The 20,785-nt window shown below is 40.4% G+C and overlaps 1 protein-coding gene across 2 annotated transcripts in view; it reads right to left on the bottom strand.

The window, feature by feature from the left end:
* lin7b (lin-7 homolog B (C. elegans)) overlaps positions 1–20,785 on the bottom strand; it is a 241,381-nt gene that overhangs the window by 80,841 nt on the left and 139,755 nt on the right. The gene's annotated exons all lie outside the window — the stretch shown is intronic.

Genomic DNA, 20,785 nt, shown 5'->3' with positions numbered 1-20,785 from the left:
GGCTTTATGGGCTAAGGTGGTTGGTTGGCTAAAACTCCATAAAAATTCCAGCCACCAAATAGCGGAGCAGGTGGCCTGCGCTTTTTTTTTGCTCCGAAGCCTACCCGGAAAAATAGCCCAGCCGGCCTGGGAATATACTAATATTATCTCATTAATTGAGATGATAGACCACATAAAGGCAGAAACCGGCTTAGGAAGGTCAGAATGGGACTCGGGTGAACCCGAGCGTGCTTGCGTCCCTAATACAGAGTCCCGCGGCTACAATCCGAAGCATATTCGAGTGGACTCTGAGATGCGCCGGCAGGCCCTGCGAAGCAACAAAGGGGTCTGCGGAGTAATGTGGGAGGAGGCACGGTGCGCTCTCGCTAACCCACTTGCTTGTTCACATTTGGGAGAAGTACTAGTTAATGGAATCAAAGTAATCGCTTTATTCGATTCCGGTAGTAACATTTCAATTGTTGCTTGCCATTTGATATTACCACGACAATGGTGTAAAAATAAGACCTGCATTACCTGTATTCACGGGGATGTTCGGTATTATCGATCCGCCAACTGCTTCATCTGTCGGGACAGCATAGTAAAAAAGTTCATGGTGGCTGTGATGGATAATCCTAATTTTCCCGTGATACTAGGAAGAGATTGGGTCAATATAAATAGCGGTGATTCAGGCACTTCTCCCCGATCACCAGGTCTAGTCACGGACGCTGATTCTGCGCCCTCAACTTCCTCCACGGCGTGTTTACAGCCGACAGAGGAGAGGACTTCGGCCTCTGGTGGTGATGACGATGAAACACCAGGGACGTCGCAACCCGAGACGTCATCAGCAAGCACTACGACGGCTCGGGATGAAAACCCGCCCCTTGAGGTCGAATCCGATCCTCTCTCACATCTGCAGTTTCAATTCGGACAGACGCCGGCTTCATTTATAAGGGAGCAATGGAATGATGACTCCCTTAAATTTGCAAAAAATGCAGTCGTTCTGATAGACGGCCAACGCACCTCGCATCCAATGCCACAGGGTCCTCACTTTGTGCTTAATAATGATCTGTTATATCGGGTGGCAGAACATGAGGGACAGATGAGGTCACTGTTGTTAGTACCGCGGACTTACCGGCGAGAGGTCTGTGAACTAGCACATACCCATCTGCTGGGAGCCCATTTGGGTCCCAAAAAAAAACTAGAGACAATTAAGCTCCGATTTTTTTGGCCCGGAATTAACGAGGAGGTTCGCCGCTTTTGTACATCCTGTCCGGAGTGTCAGTTGAGGCAAATTCCTAGGAGGGGCCGTGCTCCTCTAATTCCCATACCCTTAATAGATATCCCTTTTGAACGGATTGGGGTCGACCTGGTGGGACCCCTAGAACCTTCAGCCAGAGGTCATAAATATATATTGGTCCTTGTAGATCATGCTACCCGGTTTCCAGAGGCTGTTCCGCTGCGCTCAGCTACTTCAAAAGCTATTGCACGTGAATTAGTTGGGGTATTTGCACGTGTCGGAATCACTAAAGAAATCCTGACGGATCAAGGGACTCCTTTTACCTCGCAGACGTTCAGGGAGACTGCCAAGCTACTTCAAATAAAACACTTAAAGACCGTGGTATATCGTCCTCAAACCGATGGTCTTGTAGAGAGGTTTAATCAGACTCTCAAACAGATGTTGCATAAAGTAGTCAATGAGGATGGAAGGAACTGAGATCAGCTCCTCCCCCTCATCCTTTTTGCATATCGGGAAGTTCCACAAGCCTCCACGGGGTTCTCACCGTTTGAATTACTATATGGATGACAGCCCCGGGGCATATTAGACATTCTAAAAGAAGGATGGGAGAAGAGGCCCTCCCATCAACAAATATATTAGAGTATATCGCACAGTTACACGATAGATTTGAAAAAAATAGACCCATATTAAAAACATATATGGAAAAGGCGCAAGCAGCTCAGGCCCGATGCTATAACCGGGGTACGTCTCTGCGGGAGTTCCGCCCGGGAGATCGTGTCATGGTTTTAGTCCCTACCTCTCATTCCAAATTACTGGCTCATTGGCAAGGCCCTTATGAAATTAACACTAGAATTACCAGAGCCTACGAAAAAACTCGTAATTCCGTCCCACCTTAAATTGCTTCTTAAATCCCTTCACACCTCTCCGCCAGCGTCCTTTGTCTTCTAAATGTGCTGATAAAGAGAAGCTAGGAGCAGCCGGCTATTCCATCCCCCCACCAATTTAGAACATACTAACTTCTCCCAGCTCATGCCTTGATTGAGTATCTGGGAGTGAAGTGGAGTTTTAGAGTGGAAATAATAGATCGTTATTTGGAACACACGCATTTCATGTCTGTTCTGTTACAGTAATCTGTGTAAACACATTGTGAAAACAGAAACGTTTTTTATATTCTAGTAGTAGATGACAAAATGTAGGCATAAACTATATAATGTATGACGCCTGAAGTCCAAATATCAAAGAAACATTTTCACAAGAATAACACAACAATTGCGCTTTTATTCAAAAATATAACTGCAGAAACAAAAAACCGCCTTAACATGCAACATTGACAGCAGTTTATTGTAACTGCCTCTGTGGTTCAATAGAATCAGTTCCCGCTTAGGAATCAAAAGGTCATGAGTTTGATCCTGCGCCTCTCTCCATTTTGAGAAGTAAACTGCTCTTAGTCTTACTATTTTAGAATAAAAGCATACATTTGATTTCAGTCTGTAACAGCTGGTGCAATTTATGATCCTTGTAAAGGTTAGCTTTTTTTTTTTTAAATCACTTTTCATTCTCTCAGTCGCGTTCAGAATCAATCCATACAACCCCATCTGACACGGCTGTTTTCACTAAAGACGCGCCATAGCTCTGCAGTGTACCACGATGCATACTAACGCAAACCCCCTGACCGAAGTTCTGACACACAAACGCTGGCGAAGCTGCCTTCTTCGTATCTCACCGTCACTTGCTTTTCTTTTTATTCAGTTTTATTGAGTGTTCCTGCCAGTCCCCACATGTTGCTGTATGCTGTTTCTTTTGTACTCCAGGACATGCAGAGGAAAGAATGGTAAAGAGCAGTAACTTCGGCGCTATATGCAATCATCAGACACTTCCCATCTGCCCGTGTAGTTCAAACACAGGAACTATATTGGTGTGAAAGTATAACAAAAGTGCACTTTTATTCAAGTGCACTTTTTACATCGCCTTTTCCTGTAAGAAGCAATGTACACACTTCTCTCTATGCTATGGTTTCTATTACACACCTGAAAGAAAGAGACAATACATGTGAAAATATCATCGCACTGATGCAATATTATTTGAAAATGAACAGCATCAGATCGGGTGTGAATTTATGCAGGAACTGGAAATTCTCTGATGCGGGACCTTCCCCCAGGGAAGAAAGTGCTCATTCAGTGTAATAGGAACCATAGCACAGAGAGGTGTGTATACTGCAACAAGTACACGTGTCGTAAATGTAGGAAGGACGGTCCTTGGGTGTGTGGGAACTGTTAATATTTGAATGTGATGATTTTATATAGCACGGAATGAAAATCAACACTTCTTAGCATTGCACCATGCAAGCTGTCGTATCAATCGCCTACTGTAACTTGCTTTCTTTTTTCTTCGGTTATACAGGTAGTCTTGAATAAAAGTGCACTTGTTTTGTTTGCGAAATGAAGTGTCTGCGTGCACTTTTCGTGGCATTACACGTGTATTTTTTGAGCATGCCCGTTTGAACCATGGGCCGGGGTATGGTGAGACCACAGTGTTCTAAAATAGATGCCATTGTAAATTGGCCCCGTCCGATAACCAAGAGGCAAATTCAAGAATTTCTCAGTTTAGCGGGTTACTATCGCTACTATCGTTTGTACCCCGGTTTTCCGAGAGAGCTACTCCCTTGACAAACCTCACAAAGGAGGGTCGACCTAATCATGTCGTATGGGATGAGATATCAGAGGCTGCATTCAGTGACTTGAAACTGGCCCTTACGTCAGCTCCTGTATTAAAGGCACCAGATTTTTCTTTACCTTTTATTCTCCAGACGGACGCTTCGGACACAGGTCTTGGAGCCGTGCTGAGCCAGAGCGTCGATGGAGTTGAACACCCCATTATGTACCTGAGCCGGAAACTGTTGGATCGGGAAACTAGGTATGTGGCAGTGGAGCGGGAGGCTTTGGCTATTAAATGGGCGATTACTCAGCTGAGATACTACCTCTTGGGACATGAATTCACTCTTGTGACGGACCATGCACCCTTACAGTGGATGGCCTTGCACAGGGAGTCCAATTCGCGGGTCATGAGGTGGTTTTTGGATCTACAGCTGTATAAGTATTCGGTCATTTATCACCGGGGTGTTCTGCAAGCCAATGCCGATGCCCTTTCTAGATGCCACGACTTCTTGGACCAGTACGCCCGACCCGACAGGTCTGGGCTGACAGGGGGGCCATGTCACACACGTGCAAATAGGAGGATGTTGTGTGGACCAAGTAATGGTAATTCCACACCAGGCCAGGGGAGGGCGGGGTGCATTAAACCTTCTCTTGCTATCTCTGCAGACCAGCCGCGGGAAAACCTATCTGAATCAAGAACGTCACTTCCAGTTCCGGCACCCAGGAAAACGTTACTTCCAGTTCTAGCGCCCAGGAAAACATCACTTCCAGTTCTGGCGCCCAGAAGATTGTAACTTTCGGTCCCGGCTCTCAGACTGATGTCAGAGAAACATCACTTCCGGTCAACCTACATCACTTCCAGTTAACATGCGTCACTTCCTGTTTGACCATTTAAAACCGCCATCTTTTCAAACCTTGATCAGTTCTGTTTTGGACTCCGTACTGGTAACATCATTGCATGAACTTAAAAGAATCCTTTGCAGCTAGGAATATTATACGGGTGGCTGCCCCAAACCTTTTATACGTGTGTCGAGTTGTTTCATTTTACACTAGCAAAAGCATATATGGGCTTCTAGTTAAAAAACACCTATTTTCAAATTTACTCTCTTTATTTAATTTTGTGCAACTGCTAATTCATGGCTAAAATTTCAAACATGGAAAAATCTTGTGTGCTGTGTACATTTAGAATGCATTAATAATACATGCAAAATATGTGCACTCATTACACAGAAAAGAAAATGTAAACTGGATGAACTTCACAAACAACATTCAATCTTTTCCCATACTATTCACTTTACTGCCCTTGTTGATACAAGGATAAAGCATCAGTTCTTACACATATTTACTAATAAAAAACTGTAAGAAAATGTCAAAACTTACTGTAAGAAAATTTCAAAACTTAAACATGCATCTACTCAAATGAAATGAATGGTAAAAAGAACAGTTTACAAACTTTGGCCAAAATTCAACAGAAAATACACTAACAGACGATTAGACCAATTGGCATTGAGAGTTTATAGTCTTCCTGGGGAAAAAAAAAACAAAAAACAGTGCCGGTCCTGTAACTTCCATGTAATTCTATAATATGGTATAGTATACAGTATGTTGAAAGAAGTCCATAACTGTAGTTTAAGATGCCTAGTAATTATTTCTGTCCCTGATGACTCTAAAAGATCTCTGCAACTTTGACATGCCATTGTATGGTCAGGAGAGTAGGGATGGTATGATGTCAATGTTTCACAATATGATTATAGTGACCTAACATATCATGGTTGCTATCATGGTACTGTTATTTTTTTACACATTGAAATCATTTTACCTCATTTTATATTATATATTTTAACAGAACATAAAACGCTGTCATTTAAACATACAAATGTACTGTCTTAGATGTGCCGAATCTGTTGCTTTAATGTCAGATGCTATAAATATACATAAATAAACCACAAATAACTTATATGAACATTTATGTCCAATTTGTAATAACCAAAACTAAACAATAAAATTCAGGTTTTTAATAATATCAAAAAACCTACAAAAACCACTCAACTAAGCACCTGTTAAAATTTTAAAAATCATAAATGTAAAAAAAATAAAATGTGCAGCAGTGATTTAAATCTGTATATGTATCTAAATTCCTTTATTGTAAATTGAATTGTATATTCATCAATATATTTACATTGTCCAGTTCATCTGTGACCTGTAAGGGGAGACTATGTGCCCACTGACACTGAAAAGTTTCTCTGATTATACATTGGTTGCTGGAATGTATAAAACCTTCTTGGTAACCTTAGAAAAGTGAGGTAGTTCTGATGCATGACCACTATATTAGGGGGTTCTCTTCTCCCTGACAAGATGGTAATGACAAATAAATCTTAATCACTGCTTTCACCTTTCTTTCTGGGGTGATATATTAGACACAGTAATTAAATTTAGCATGACACATTTGAATGCAATGGCAGTGTTCACTCAGATGGTTGTTTCAACTGTATTGTATATCTAAAAAAGGCCTTTAACACAGAGTTTATCCTTAAATCTCCAGTGATTAATTCACACATTCAGGGTGGCCTAAAAGTATGAATACAGCCTGTCTGGAATGCTGCTAATGTTAGGATTTTATATCTGATAAATCCTCTATACTTTGTGGCTCTATATTAGTTTCTTCAGCAGTTTATATTTCTTATTTTAACAGTTATTCAATGTCTTGCAAACAGCAAGCAAATACCCAAATGTTACAACTGTACCATAAATATGGCAATAAACACTCAATATTCTACTAAGTAAAATGTTACTTAACATGTACACAACCTTGTTTAATCAGATCACTCTATTAAAAGTATGCGTTTACGTAAATGTTTTTAATTGAAGTTTAACTCATACACAGTTGATTCATAAGCCTGGATGTAAACATAGCCAGGCCCAAATTTAACTCAAATTGAGACATAGAAAAGAAGAATTTCTAGGCCCCTCAACCCCAATCCCTGACAGACCACAGCCAAGTCGTATTGCATTAAAAGATTTAAAAAAAAATGTTTTTTACATCTAATATTAAACTGTTCACCTAAAGGATTATTAGGAACACCATACTAATACAGTTTGACCCCCTTTCGCCTTCAGAACTGCCTTAATTCTACGTGGCATTGATTCAACAAGGTGCTGAAAGCATTCTTTAGAAATGTTGGCCCATATTGATAGGATAGCATCTTGTAGTTGATGGAGATTTGTGGGATGCACATCCAGTGCACGAAGCTCCCATTCCACCACATCCCAAAGATGCTCTATTGGGTTGAGATCTGGTGACTGTGGGGGGCATTTTAGTACAGTGAACTCATTGTCATGTTCAAGAAACCAATTTGAAATGATTCGAGCTTTGTGACATGGTGCATTATCCTGCTGGAAGTAGCCATCAGAGGATGGGTACATAGTGGTCATGAAGGGATGGACATGGTCAGAAACAAAGCTCAGGTAGCCCGTGGCATTTAAACGATGCCCAATTGGCACTAAGGGGCCTAAAGTGTGCCAAGAAAATATCCCCCACACCATTATATCACCACCACCAGCCTGCACAGTGGTAACAAGGCATGATGGATCCATGTTCTCATTCTGTTTACGCCAAATTCTGACTCTACCATTTGAATGTCTCAACAGAAATCGAGACTGATCAGACCAGGCAACATTTTTCCAGTCTTCAACTGTCCAATTTTGGTGAGCTTGTGCAAATTGTAGCCTCTTTTTCCTATTTGTAGTGGAGATGAGTGGTACCCGGTGGGGTCTTCTGCTGTTGTAGTCCATCTGCCTCAAGGTTGTGCGTGTTGTGGCTTCACAAATGCTTTGCTGCATACCTCGGTTGTAATGAGTGGTTATTTCAGTCAAAGTTGCTCTTCTATCAGCTTGAATCAGTCGGCCCATTCTCCTCTGACCTCTAGCATCAACAAGGCATTTTCGCCCACAGGACTGCCGCATACTGGATGTTTTCCCTTTTCACACCATTCTTTGTAAACCCTAGAAATGGTTGTGTGTGAAAATCCCAGTAACTGAGCAGATTGTGAAATACTCAGACCGGCCCGTCTGGCACCAACAATTATGCCACGCTCAAAATTGCTTAAATCGCCTTTCTTTCCCATTCTGACATTCAGTTTGGAGTTCAGGAGATTGTCTTGACCAGGACCACACCCCTAAATGCATTGAAGCAACTGCCATGTGATTGGTTGATTAGATAATTGCATTAATGAGAAATTGAACAGGTGTTCCTAATAATCCTTTAGGTGAGTGTATATCTCTCTATTATAAAAAAAAAAAAAACTTGCAACGTGATGTGATCTTCTGAAGAGAGACAGAGAGACACTTCAGAGAGGCAAAGACACTTTAACTTCCCACAACACGGTCAAGTCATGTCATACTGACATCCATTGAAAACATGTTCCCGTGAGATGGTGACCTATGCAAAGTAATAATAAGCCCTGAACAAGTTGAATTGAAAACCTTGCAGGTCCAAAATGAGTCAGAAATAAAAGACAAACAGTAAAAGACACAGTAGAACTTCATAAAGACGTTCAAAAATATTGGCGCCATACACATGCTGAGCAGGTTACAGATTATGACAGCAGTGGAATTCAAAGGGCTAAAAAAAAAACCTTGCCACAATACACACACAGAGCAAGTTCAAATATATGACAGTATTAAAATTTGAAAGTGTAAAAAAAAAAGAGAGTACAGATCGCATTTGCACAAACAAACAGAAATTATTACTAGGTGAAATAACGGAAGAGCAAAAAGAGATCGAATATATGGACATAGGTGATACGTCAGAAGTATGTAGATATTGTAAGGCTTTAAAGTTTATGTCGGAGACTTGTAGATCGTCTAAATCATGTTGCCATCACAGAAAAGTACTGCTGCTTCCCAATGAAGAGGCGTTTCCACAAGAATTAAAAGTGAAATTCACAAACACTACAGGCAAAATATACGCGCCTACAATAATCTTTTTGCGTTAGCATCATTCAATGCACAAAACGTTGATTTACACAATAATGGACCATAAGCTATGAGAATCTGTGTTCCCACAACAATTGCAGCTACGACAAGTTTAATTTTGAAAAAAACACAATTTGCTCAGGTGTATATTTATGATCATGGAGAAGCGATGCAACATACAGTAGAATTGAAAGAGTTAAATGATCTGACATAATAGAAATTATACAGCCAATATTGGATACAAATCCATACGTCCAAAAGTATCGCACTTTACACAAAATTATCAGCAAAACTCGTACAAAGGAATTTTCTTGGATTTCTATATGAATCCGAAAGATTACAGTCGTCTTTGTAATAAACCCACAGGTGACAAATTGTCAACGGTAATAATTTCGAAAGCCGGAGATATCAAAGACAGAGTAGTGTGACAGATAGGGGGCAGTATCGCTCCCTTGAACCCCTGTCCAAGACTCCAGACACCAGATAAAAGTCCAAAAGTTGACTTTATTTATAATCCACAGTGCACAAAGCACCCTCACCACCACTATACTCATTAAATAAACTACAGTAACTACAATAAACAATCCACCACTCACAGACGCGTTGCCCTCCTACCACCCAGCTCAGCTCCCCGTCTGGGAGCTGTCACAGTCTTTTTATAGTCCCTGACCAGGAAGTGTTCCAATCCCCAGTTCATGTGACCCTTATCACTTCCGGGTCAGATAAAAAGTCCTTTTCTTCATCCCGGAAGAACGTCACTTCTGCTGTCGCTCTGCCTATGATGCACTTCCGGGTTATAGGGCACATATGACTCTCTATTCCTACTTGCAGCATCCTCTGTTGGCCCCTGGGGTATCCAGCAGGTTTGTAAGGGAAAACTCCATGGTCCATTAATCCCTGCTGGCATCCGGGGCACCTCCATGCTGCAGGGAGAGCTCCATCTGGCGGCCTGAGGGTATTGGCCATGGTGACAAGCCGGCCATAGACTACAGTAGATATCCGTGTATATCCAAAGGCAAAGCACGATTTGTCATTTCTGTCAAATACATTGCCACATGCTGACCCTTTACTCTTTCATAGATAGATAGATAGATACTTTATTAATCCCAAGGGGAAATTCACATAATCCACCAGCAGTATACTGATACAAAGAAACAATATTAAATTAAATAGTAATAAAAATGAAAAAATGAAAAAAAAAAATAAAAATAAAAAAAGCAGACAATAACTTATGTTATGTTAATGTTAGCATTTACTCCCCTGGGTGGAATTGAAGAGTCGCATAGTGTGGGGGAGGAACGATCTCCTCAGTCTGTCAGTGGAGCAGGACAGTGACAAAAGTCTGTCAGTGAAGCTACTCCTCTGCCTGGAGATGACACTGTTCAGTGGATGCAGTGGATTATTCATGATTGACAGGAGTTTGCTTAATGCTAGTCGCTCTTTTCATTTACTTTTCCCAGATGGCGAAACAGGATGGTTGTACAATATGAAACAACCGCATTCAGAAAAATGAATAACACCCACACAATATTTTGAGTCAAAATTAGCGATATGTTCCCATGTATTTAACCCACTTCTATCATCTCAACTTCTATCGCAACATTACATTATTAATGCGTATGTAAAAGTCACAGCTAATTGTTTCTTCTTTTTTAAATCAAATCAAGCTAAACTTAAAACAGAACATATGCAAGGTCTCATTGATCATGTTAAAAAATTCAAATATCAATAGTTACAGATTTGTTTATTACAATGGTGTGCAATCCACAATGGCCAGACATCCACAGCTTTTTGAGAACAATGCCACCGGCTACATCGCCTCTGGATATTCCCACTTTCACAAGGACAAACATTTGAAAACGTCAGTTTATTTATAAGGGACAAACAAACGATATTCACTCATGGCTAGTTATATGTGGCATTATCATGCTGCAAGACCAAACAAGGAATCAAAATTCAATGTGATCTTGAAGAAAAATTCATTCCAAATATTTATATAATATGTTTTTACTTAAGTTTTAAAATAAAAAGTGAACATAATGCATATGTAACAATTCCCCTGAAAAAAAAAAAAACAAAGGAGGAAAAAAATGAATTTAATCCATTTTGGAATAAGGTTGTAACATAACAAAATGTGGAAAAAGTGATGCGCTGTGAATACTTTTCGGATGCACTGTATGCAAACTGATCACACAGAACCATAATTACCACCATATATACTGTTGTGTATGATCGGAGCAAGCTGGCCATTGTGAGTGATATCTGGTGTGGAATCTAAAATGGCAAAAAAATACTTTGCACTTTTAATTTCTGCAAATATAAGATGTAAACGTTGTCAGACATGACATGTATATAATTGTCGCATGTCATGGAGGACAGGTAATTCATAATTTCAAATGTTTTATATTTATACTTATCAAGATGGTTACTTATCAAGGTTACACTTTGCCTGATGAAGGGGCCTTAGCTGTCTCGAAAGCTTGCATTTGTAATCTATTTTGTTAGCCAATAAAAGGTGTCATTTCACCCTACTTTCTCCTGTACTTATCAAGATGCTCAGACAGGAGGGGACTGGATTCATTGATCAGCTTTAGGCTCCCCATAAAAAATACCAGTCTTTGGACAAAAGTTGTTTGTACTCATTATGGAATGGCAGTCTACACACCATGTAGAAATCATAAGACTTTTTATACATGGACCCCCATTTCAGGGCATCATAATGTTTGGGACAACTAGCTTCACAGGTGATTTTGATTACTCAGCTGTGTTTCATTTATTTATTAATGCATCCATAAACATACCAAGGCTTGCTTCTACCTACAGACTAACTACAGAGTCTCTAGTTGCTATTGTTCAACTTGAGGACAAGTGGTGTGACAATGAAAGTCAAAGGAGCCATTATTAGGCTGAAAAACAAGAATAAAACCATTACAGATTTCGGTAAAACCTTTGGATAACCAAAATTAACTGTTTGAAATATCATTAAGAAGAAAGACACACTAGTGAGCTTAGTAGTTGCAATGGGACCAGTAGGCCACGGACGACCACCACTGCCGATTACAGGAGAATCTTTACTATGATAAAGAAAAAGACCCAAACACCTGTCTGATATATCAGGAACAGTCTTCAGGAGGCAGCTGTGTATAAGTCAAAGACTACTATCCACAGAAGACATCTAGAGCAAAAATACAGAGGGTTCACTGCAGGATGCAAACCACTAGTTAGCCACACAAACAGGATGGCCAGATTACAGTTTGCAAAAAGTACTTAAAAAAGCTTGTAAAATTATGGAAGAAGGCCTTGTTGACAGACAAAACAAAGATAAACCTGTATCAGAGTGATGGCAAGAGAAAGGTGTATAGAAACATTTTATCGGCTCAAGTTCCAGTAAATGCCTCTAAACTCAATGGCCAGTGTTTATCCTACAACAAGATAATGATACTAAACATACTGCTAAGGTAACACATGAGTTTTGCAAAGCTAATGAAAATTTTTGACTGGCCAAACCTGATTTAAATCTAGTTGAGCATGCCTTTCCTATGCATAATAGAAAACTTAAGTACACAACCCCTGAAAGAAACAGGATATAAAGATGGCCGAATGAGAGGCTTGGCAGAGCATCAACAAGAAGATACTCAGCAGCTGGTGATGTATATAAATCACAGACTTCAAGCAGTCATTGCATGCAAGGGATATGCAAAAAAGTACTAAATATGACTGTTTTAATATACCTACCATTGATATGTCCAAATCATTATAGTGCCCTGTCATTTGTACATGCTTTGACATAAATGTTTGCAAATACCCATACATTAAAGTAAAGGCAATGTAAGTTCAATGTATACTTTAATCTTGTCTGAATTGTTTGATTTGTAATTGTAAACTGTGGAGCAGATGAAAATCATGGAAAAATGTGTCTTTGTCCCAAACATTATGGAGGGCACTGTACTGTACAGTATATCCTTAGCAAGACCGGAATCAATTCTAGCATCCATTGTTCCACTCAATGAGTTACGACTGCATTAATGTGTTCCGGTGAACCTTCACATTCAGATAAGTGATTGGAAATGTTTTACTAGTCATTACATCTAGAAGTAAATGGATCATATTTTTTAGAGAGATGCTCACAGCAATGGCAGTACACAGACCCAGCTGAAAGGGAGTATACCCTCCCTCAGGTGGATCTCTCTGTTTTTCATTCACCGTAAAAAGTGATCATTAGCTAAGCTCCTACTTACAGTACTATATTACCTCAATACAGGGTGAGTCAAAATTATGTTAACACTAATGGTACTGCAATGTACAGTAGTATATACTTGTATAAAATTTTTGTTGACAATTTATGTGCCACATATGATACATGTGTTGAACATGATGGCAAACAGGTTGAGACATCCCTGTAAATCATCTTCCACATATGAAGTATGTTTTGTGAATAAATTGTTTCCGCCATTCAAATGTTAACATAATTTTGACTTGCCCTGTATCTTGGCTAGTATTGTTAAAGCAAAAGAAGTCGCTAACACATTCATTTGCTGGCCATTCTTTGCTTGATATGAGAAACAGCTTACAAAACCTGCATTTACCCTTGATCTTGACAACATGCTGATGTTGATCTGATGTTGACATGCTGATCGTTGCCCTTGGTCTTGTGTAATAGAAGTGCATAGAAACTCACCCTGGTTTAATGAGAGCTATTGAGCTCTTAAATTACAGTGTCACAAACTGGAGCACTGATAGGGAACAAACATGCAGGTCTTTGAATCTAAAAAATATATAAAAGTGCTCTTTAAAGCCCATTCGGACTACTATCCTAAAATATTAGATAACAACATTAATAATCCTTGGGTACTGTCTAGAACAGTGGCTACTCTAATAAATGGGAATTCAGAACTACAGTGAAAAATATATTAAAATACAAACACATAATAACAAAATACAAAAGACATTAGCAGAACAGATTTATATAAATAAATCACAAATCTCAAAATCACTTGGCAAAACTATTATAAGCTTGCCAAACCCGGTTTCTCCTTCCATACACCACTTTAGAAATTTTAATCTTGTAACAGAACAGGAAGTCTTAACTTTCATTTCTAAAACAAAACCAACTACTTGTTCCATAGTTCCAGTGCTAACAAAAGTAGTAAAAAGCACAGGTAGCACCTATTCTTAGCATTAACAATAGCTCATTATTGAATGGTGCAGTTCTTCATGGACTAAAAGTGTCAGTTATCAAACCATCACTTAAAAAGCCAGACCAAGAGCCACATACACTTAAAAATTATAGACCAATTTCAAATGTATCCTTCCTTTGTAAAATACTTAGTTATTTTACAGTAGTTGCCAATCAGCTTTAGTCTCATGATACACATCACAATTTTGTTGAGAAATTACAGTCTGGCTTCTGCGCCATCATAGTATGGAAATGGTACTAACATGAACTTTAAACAACATTCTAATACCCTATGAAGCAGGGGTCACCAGCTCCAGTCCTGGAGGACCACAGTGGCTGCAGGTTTTCATTCTAACCCTTTTCTTAACGAGTGACCTGTTTTTGCTGCTAATTAACTTCTTTTGAACTAATTTTAATGGACTTGCTCTTGACGAAACTTAATTGTTTCTTTTTCCTTAGCAGCCAAACAATAATGAGATACAAAATGAGCCAAAACAACTAGTGTCTATCATAAAATATCTGAAAATAAAGAAAGAAGAAGGTCTTAGGAATGTCAACCTGCTCAGGTCCCCAAAACATTTTAAAAGTGCTCTTACAAAGAGAACATCAACAATTTCAGAATTGTCTGCTAATGTACCACGAGAGCAGCAACAAGGCACAAAATTAAAGAGCTAATGTAATTAACAACAATAATCAGCACCTAATTAAGCAGCTGGTTGAAGTGAATTTGGTTGGCGTTTGAGGCCATGATTTAGCTGATCTTCTGTTGGCTCACTCACCTCACATTTCATTTCAGTTTGGGTTTCATTTAAGGAAAGGAATGAAGAAATTAAGAGGAACGATGAAGAAATTCAGGGGAACAAATCTTAAATAAGCAATTCAATTCAAATTAATTCAGAAGACGTTAATTAGCAGCACAAACAGGGCACTCATTAAAAAAAATGGGTTAGAATGAAAACCTGTAGCCACGGTGGTCCTCCAAGACCAGACTTGGCGACCCCTGCTATGAAAGATGAAATTTCACTGTAATTATGTTGTTAGATTTATCCGTAGCTTTTGACAATATTGACCATGCTATTTTATTTCACAGACTAGAAAATGATACTGGGCTCACTGGAACTGTCCTTTCCTGGTTTAGTTATTTATCAAATAAATTTCAGTGTGTACAAAAATGTGCTAGCAGTAGTCCATCATTATACTCAGAAGTTTGACATGGTGTCCTGCAGGGCTCAGCTTTGGGACCTTTACAATATTCATTTACAATCTTCCACTGAGAACTATTTTCACTACTATGCAGATGATGCCCCATTATACCTTTCTTAGACCAAATGACATTTCTCTGATGCTATCCTTAATAAAATGTGTCAGTGGGTTAGAAAAGAGGATGGATGAGAACTACTTGTCTTTGAACAAAGATAAATGAAAAATGTTAATTATTTTAGGGAATGATGCTTCTTGGAACAATATTTATTTACTTATTTTATTGCAATCCATACAAATCAATCAAGTTTTTACACAAAGAAAAATTGAGTTAAGGACAGATCGATTCCCACCCCTGAGACAGAGAGCAAGCCAAACGGCGTGAAATTTAAGGCTTGTAAACATACCTAAATTAATAAATTCTCTCTGCTTTATGAGCTTTTTTTTAAAAAATATTACTGATTAGATCCTGCCATGTTTTGAAAAAAGTCTGTATGGATCCTCTAACTGAGTATATGATTTTTTCCAATTTCAAATAGTATAACACATCGGTTTCCCACTGACTTAAAAGAGGAGATTTTGGGTTCTTCCAGTTTATCAGAATAAGTCTGCGTGCCAAAAGTGTAGTGAATGCAATAACAATTTGTTTGTCTTTCTCCACTTTAAACCCCTCTGGAAGAACCCCAAACACAACTGTTAATGGGTTAGGAGGGATTGTGAGACCAAGGCTGTCTGAAAGGTAATTAAAAATCTTTGTCCAGAATAATGTTAATTTGGTGCAGGCCCAGAACATGTGACCCAGTGAGGCTGGGACTAGGTTGCAGCGTTCGCAGGTTGGATCATGCCCTGGAAACATTTTGAGAGTTTTAGTGAGACAGATGTGCTCGATATATAATTTTGAGTTGTATAATTGTATGCTTTATGATATGGAGCTCGAGTGAATTCTCTGCATTGCTGCTTTCCACTCCTTTTCTGATATATTAATTGAGAGATCTTTTTCCCAGTGTCCTCTTGGATCTTTGAAAGGGAGGGAATTGTAATATAATTTTATATATTGCAGAGATGCTGTCCGAGTCCTTGAAATTGAGTAATATTTTTTCCAGCATGGATGACAGTGCAAGATGAGGAAAATCTGGAAGGTTCTGTTTAACAAAAATCCTAATTTGAAGATAGTGAAAGAAATGTGTAGCTGGAATGTTAAATTTGGAATGTAATTGTTCATAGGATGCAAAGACGTTGTCTATATAAAGATCTCTAAGCAAGTTAATTCAAAATTTTTTCCAGATATTAAAAGCTGCATATGTTTGTGAAAGTTGAAAGAGGTGGTTCTCTTGCAGAGGTACCACAGATAGAAGCTTCTTCGTCTTAAAATGCTTTCTACATTGGTTCCAGATTCTAAGTGAGTGGAGCACAATTGGGTTATTAGTATATTGCCGATAACATGTGTTTAATGGAGCACAGAGCAAGGAATACAAAGGAGTATTGCAGGATTTTACTTCTATTGCAGACCAAGCTTGTGTATGTTCTTCTATTTGTGTCCAGGTTCTTATCGCCTGTATATTTGCTGCCCAGTAATAAAACTGGAAGTTAGGTAGAGCCATGTCGCCTTCTGCCCTCTTGGAACAATATTTAGTCATTAGTTAACTCAATCAGAATCCCCATTAATTTTAAAGAATCAGATGGCAATCTAAGCATTATCTTCAACAACAGCATGTCATTTAAAGCACATGTTACAAAACTATCCAAAAAAGTTATTCCATCCTACAAATATTAGAAAATGAATGAGTTTAATAAATATGCAGGAAACTGAGACATTTATTCATGCATTTATTTCTAGTAGGATTAACTACTGCATTGTGGTGTCCACTGGCTGCTCAATTCACTCTTCATACAGCTTTCAGCTAATTCAAAATGCCACTGCAAGAACTATTACAAGAATGAGAAAGTACAAACACATAACTCCAATGCTTAAGTCCTTACACTGGCTCCCGGTTAAGTTTAGGGCAAATTTCAAAAATCATCCTTTTAACATATAAAGCCTTAAATGGTCAAGGCTCAACTTTCGGGGGTTCTGGAGGGGAGGGTCCGTCGGATAGTCGAACCTCGGATTCAGGAGGAACTGTGTGGTTTTCGTCCTGGTTGCGGAACAGTGGACCAGCTCTACACCCTTAGCAGAATCCTGGAGGGTGCATGGGAGTTTACCCAACCAGTCTACATGTGTTTTGTGGACTTGGAAAAGGCGTTCGACTGTGTCCCTCGGGGATTCCTGTGGGGGGTGCTCCGGGAGTATGGGGTACCGGACCCCCTGATAAGAGCTGTTCGGTCTCTGTACAACCGGTGTCAGAGCTTGGTCCGTATTGCCGGCAGTAAGTCGAGCCCGTTTCCAGTGAGAGTTGGACTCCACAAGGGCTGCCCTTTGTCACCGATTCTGTTCTGTTCTGTTCTGTTTGCTTCATCAGGCCGTGATCTTCAGCTCTCTTTGGAACGGTTCGCAGCCGAGTGTGAAGCGGCTGGGATGAGAATCAGCACCTCCAAGTCCGAGACTATGGTCCTCAGCCGGAAAAGGGCGGAGTGCCCTCTCAGGGTTGGGGAAGAGATCCTGCCCCAAGTGGAGGAATTCAAGTATCTCGGGATCTTGTTCACGAGTGAGGGAAGAATGGACCGTGAGATCGACAGGCGGATCGGTGCGGCATCCGCAGTGATGTGGGCTCTGCATCGGTCTGTCGTGTTAAAAAAAGAGCTGAGCTGTAAGGCAAAGCTCTCAATTTACCAGTCGATCTACGTTCCTACCCTCACCTATGGTCATAAGCTATGGGTAGTGACCGAAAGAACGAGATCGCGAATACAAACGGCTGAAGTGAGTTTCCTCCACAGGGTGTCTAGGCTTTCCTTTAAAGATAGGGTTAGAAGCTCAGTCATCTGGGAGGGGCTCAGAGTAGAGCCGCTGCTCCTCCGCATCAAAATGAGTCAGAGATGAGGTGGCTCGGGCATCTGATCAGGATGCCTCCTGGACGCCTCTCTGGAGAGGTGTTCCTGGCACATCCAACCGGGAGGAGGCCCCGGGGAAGACCCAGGACACGCTGGAGGGACTATGTCTCCCGGCTGGCCTGGGAATCCCTTGAGTTTCTCCCAGAAGAGCTGGAAGAAGTGGCTGGGGAGAGTGAAGTCTGGGCGTCTCTGCTTAAGCTGCTGCCCCCGCGACCTGACCCCGGATAAGCGGAAGAGGATGGATGGATGGATGGATGGCCTGCTTATGATTCCAAGGATTAATTAAACAACTGTGGAAGGTTGAGCATTTCAAGTCAAGCTGGGGAGCATGCACTGGTACAGTGCATTGCTGCACCCACTAGATGGCGAAACAACTCAGTATCCGAGTTTGTAACCCCCCAAGCAGACACGCGGTCCAGTCCCACCCTGCAGAAATGACCCTCTATCTGCCGCAGCCAGGTGTTACGTGGGCGACCCCTTGGCCTGGTCCAGCCACTAGGGTCCCCAACAATGAGGATATTACGAGCCGGATCACCCTTGTCGAAACACGCCACATGGCTGTAGTGCTGTAAATGACGCTCCCTCACAATGCAGGTAATGTGCCTCATTTGGGACTCCATGAGCAACCGCTCATTTGACACAAAGTCAAACCAACGGTACCCAAGGATTTTCCGGAGAAACACAGTACCAAAGGAGTCCAGTCTTCGTCTCAGGTCACTGGATAGCATCCATGTCTCGCAACCATATAGCAAGAAAGGAAGCACCAGGGACATCATGTATAACGCTGTGCGTATAATTCGCACTATAACATGGCGTAAGCACAAAACCTGAAATGTGCTTACGCACAGAAAAATCCAGATGCAGGAATCTGTGACACACTACATAAATCCCGATCAGCGTGAAAAGTAACGCTCGTGCACGCTCTTTATGTAACGCCTCAACTCCTCCCAGAATTACGCCTCTTTGAATATGCAAATCAATATAAATCGCCCTTAAGCACAGCCTTCTGTGAAAAGACAATGGGAAAAGCACGGGGGAAAATATAAGAATTTCAGCGAATACCAAGTGGAGGCAAGGGAAAAACATACTATCTGTTTAATTAAACCGTGGTATAATCAACAAAAGGAAGTTGATCAAGTGACATAGCATGTTGGATAAACTTGAAAGCTCACGTTCACAAAATCGCACAGTGCTGGAAATAAAAAAAGAAGTCACATATCAAAGTCGCCGTGAAAAGGCGAGTTGTAGCCCACTGTCTGAGTGTCATATGAAAGCTTATTAGGGTACAGAGAAAAAAAATGCACACAGTGGGGAAAAAGCACTAAATTGCAACTTCAATCGCAAAATTTCCACTTTAATCATGTAGTTTATTTTGTCATTAAAGTAGAACATCATAAACTTCATCTTAAAATCATTTAATTAACCAGTTTCTCAAATCACATCGTAATTAAAGTAGCACGTTAAATGCTTTGTTTTGTATGTGATCTTCTATGTGCTCTATGTGTGTGTGAATCACTGCTTGCTTCTTAAACCGGCTCTCTTCCTCCAACTGGACACAAAATCCATTACATTCATGATATTACAGCTCTCTGAATAACTAAAATACTGAGATGTATACGTGATATCATTTTCATGATGATAGGAGTTAAAGCATGTTATTAAGCATGGGTTTCACGACGCAGTAATTGTGTGCAAACTTCGATGAAATAATTTATTGCAGCAGTACTCAGGGGCAGCTCTAGGCTTGTGGTGGCACTGGGCAGAGAAAGAATCGGTGGCCCCTTCGCCCACCATTGTCAATAAGGAAGCTTATGCACAGTGGATGGCCACGTCCGTTGCGGACACTGCATAGCCGCCTCGTGCTCATGACAAATGCATTTAACTTTTGCCGAAATTTGTCACTGCATTTTTAGCTGTGTCGTTATATTCTCTTTCTGTTTTTTATTCAATATATATTGGTGTGGCCACCCCTGCAGTTCTTGCTTTTCTTTCACCAAGTAACCGATTGCCACACAATCAGCTCTGTAATAGATGTTAAGCCATCTGTAAGCTTAGAGCGCCGATTCTTCAAAAAGTTTAAGGAACATTGAACTATCTTCGCAGTACATGTTTAATTATTCTATCCTTTATGCCAGTCCCAGTGAAGAATACAGATTATTTAAAGGAAGTTAAAGAAGAAGAAGGTGCAGTGAAAGTAACAACGCTAAAGCAGTTATGGTATTTGGCTATTCCCTGGACCATTATATTGTTACAAGTTAATTACAATCAGATGCATTACACTAATAAACAATATGCGGTTAGTTTCAGTGTATTTATAAAGCCGCGTCAGGAAAATAAGGAGTAACCACACAGGAACAGTAGCACTGCTTTGACACTGGGTGCCGCCAGTCTGCAAAACCGAGCGGAGAACTTGCGTACGACAAGGTATGAGGTACCGTGGAAAAGTGCATGGCTTTACACCAAGTGTAGGTTTTATACATCACGATTTGAAGGTGGAAAAGTTCTTACACAACATTTCTGTGTGTACGCACCTTTTATACATGAGGCCCCAGGACTCTAAAGACTTGGACCTTCATC

Source organism: Polypterus senegalus, chromosome 13 (assembly GCF_016835505.1).
Source record: "Polypterus senegalus isolate Bchr_013 chromosome 13, ASM1683550v1, whole genome shotgun sequence".
Taxonomy (NCBI): Eukaryota; Metazoa; Chordata; class Cladistia; order Polypteriformes; family Polypteridae; genus Polypterus; species Polypterus senegalus.
Note: the sequence above shows the minus strand (reverse complement) of the source record. Positions and strands in the feature narration are given on the sequence as shown.